Here is a 2,403-nt window from a genome sequence, read left to right as displayed (position 1 = left end):
CGGGCGGGGGCCCGGGCCTGGGTTTCCGGGAGTCACCCCGGCACAAACGGCACAGAACGCGTGAAGCCCGAGGGCCGCTCACAGGGGAGGCGCTGTGCGCCCCGGACGATGTCAACATCAAGACAGAAAGGATGCGCTGAGCAAACAAGGGAGATTTCTTTTAAGAAGCCACAAGGGCTTCGGTGCCTTAAAGCGGTGAGGCCGCGCCTAACGGGTCAGCCTCGTTCACAGAGAAAGGCCTGAGTGCCTCTGAGGGAGCTGGTGGCGCGCTGGCTAAAACCTTCCTTACAACCGCGTGTTGTTGGGAGTGCACCTCTCTCAAGGAGACCATCGCAGTGGGACCAGGGCGAGACGGGCTTAATGCTCCCCTCCCGCCCCTCCCAGGGAGCCCTCTGCATTTCACTCCACTCCAGGGTTTCCAGGACACGAGACAGCGCGTCCCGGGAGCAGCTCTGCCGACTCAAGGCCCTGACAAATGACACTTCCTGTACTGGCTGAGGGCCAGGGGCCAGTGTACTGATGATAAGGAAGCCTTCCCAGAAAACGGAGCGGATTTAGGGAGGAAGGAAGATCTGCAAGAAAGTTTACTGACTAAGACCTTCAACCGCCTTCTGCAGCCTCTCCCACAGCCATGTACTTTGGTTTTGATTTGGGGGTCCCAGGAACCAGAAGTGAGGTAAGGAGGGGAGAGGGTGGCCCAGTGGGAAATGTGGACCTCAGTCCTGGGGCTCCTTCCGTCGGACATTCCCCTTGGAGCTCTGGCCACAGGCAGTGAGCACTGAAAGAGGCCAAGGCCAAGTCCAGGCCAGTTACTGCCTGTCAGTGCCCTCAGGATGGCCAAGCTGCAGTTCCCAGCAAAGACCCCTCCTCACCTCTACCACCTCCCTGAAGGAACTGAGGTCAAAATCAGAGGACTGCATCTTGGGAGACATCTAGTCATGCTTCTGTAGTCTTTTTTTGGAACTCAGGAGTTGGGACCGCGTCTCATTCATTATAGCTCCTTCCTCCTGCCAGGAGTCAAGGGTGTATTTGTGAGTGAATTTTGATTGATATGCACCGGTTATGGTGGCTTTGGGCAATGACATCCCATCTTCTCCCCTACTCGCTCACACACTGTCACTTTTTCTCCGTTCTGGCTATCGGACTTTTCATTCAGGACGCTGTGAATCATTTCATCCGACAGTGGGGTTCAATGTCTGTGCCCCAGTTTATGAGGAGACATCAGATCGAAACTCCCTTTTCTGCCACCAAACCTCGCATTTATTTGTATCTGCAGGCATCCTACCCTTGCCTCCTCCATTCTCTCACTGGACGCCACAGGTGTGTCCACAGTGTTCCAGATCCAGTGTCTTCTCATCCCCTTGGGGACCTCAATCTACTATCCCTCGCACCCCCTACATCTTCACCCTCTCTCTCTTCACATGACTACCGCCTGTGCCAGGCACTGTCTGAGCACTTTACCTTCCTTCAGTCCCAACCAAGGCAGGTCTGCCACACCAAGGTCAGGGACCCGGCTGGGCAAAGGTCAGAGCCCCAACTTACGGGAAAGGGAGAGCCGCGGGGCTGGCGATGAAAGTCCTAAGCTCCTGGGCTACAGTGGAACTTAACTGTAGTTAGAGGCCTGGAGGCCGGGAGTGGGGTGAGGGCAGATGGTGAGGGGGCATGTAACTTGTGGAGTGGAGGTCTTTGAGTCTGAAATGGCCTCCACCTGCCCTCCAGGCAAAAGAGTAAATAAAAAACACTATCATCTCCCAGGAGGATGGCAGAAAGTAGTGCCAATCTTAGAGATAAAAAGGATGCAGGGGTGATGGTCTCCATCATACTCCGTGTAGTTCACAATTATGGCCCCCCAAACCAGTCAGGCCCCGGAGAATGACAAACTACAGTGTAATCAATCAAGTGGGAATCTGACTGTGGCCACGGTGCCAGCCACAACAGTTCCTCCAGCAGGGATGGATTAGTGTAGTCTCAGACACATGGTGTGGGACTATCAACTTTGGGAATGTTCTCCTTCCCATTGCTATCAAAAGTGTAGATCAGAAACAGTTTGTAGGCATGGAATGAATAACAGTATACATTTCCAGTTCTGACTCAGGCTGTGTTAGCCCTCAACATTCTGTCACAATATGGCCAGAAGAAGTCTAGACCATCTGGTTGCCCCTCAGAAGATCATGCTGATCCACTTACATCCATGACATCACGCTAACTGGATCAGATGAGCAGGAAGTGGCCAGTATAGTGGAGACCCTCCAAAGCTACATGCCCTCCAGAGGGTAGGAGATAAAGCTCACCAAGAGTCACGGGCCTTCTACGGTGGTGACCTTTCTGGAGTTCCAGTGGCCAGGGGGTTACCAGGAAACTCCATCCAGGACAGAAGATAATGTAGTGCATCTTGCTCCCCCC

General features: G+C 53.9%; 1 protein-coding gene across 5 annotated transcripts in view; it reads right to left on the bottom strand.

The window, feature by feature from the left end:
* Positions 1–2,403, bottom strand: part of LOC144245239 (phosphatidylinositol-binding clathrin assembly protein-like) — a 42,433-nt gene that overhangs the window by 25,845 nt on the left and 14,185 nt on the right. The window lies entirely within an intron of this gene.

Source organism: Crocuta crocuta, unplaced genomic scaffold, assembly GCF_008692635.1.
Source record: "Crocuta crocuta isolate KB4526 unplaced genomic scaffold, BGI_CrCroc_1.0 scaffold1015, whole genome shotgun sequence".
NCBI lineage: Eukaryota > Metazoa > Chordata > Mammalia > Carnivora > Hyaenidae > Crocuta > Crocuta crocuta.
The sequence above is the reverse complement of the archived record's forward strand: the minus strand, read 5'-3'. Positions and strand labels throughout refer to the sequence as shown.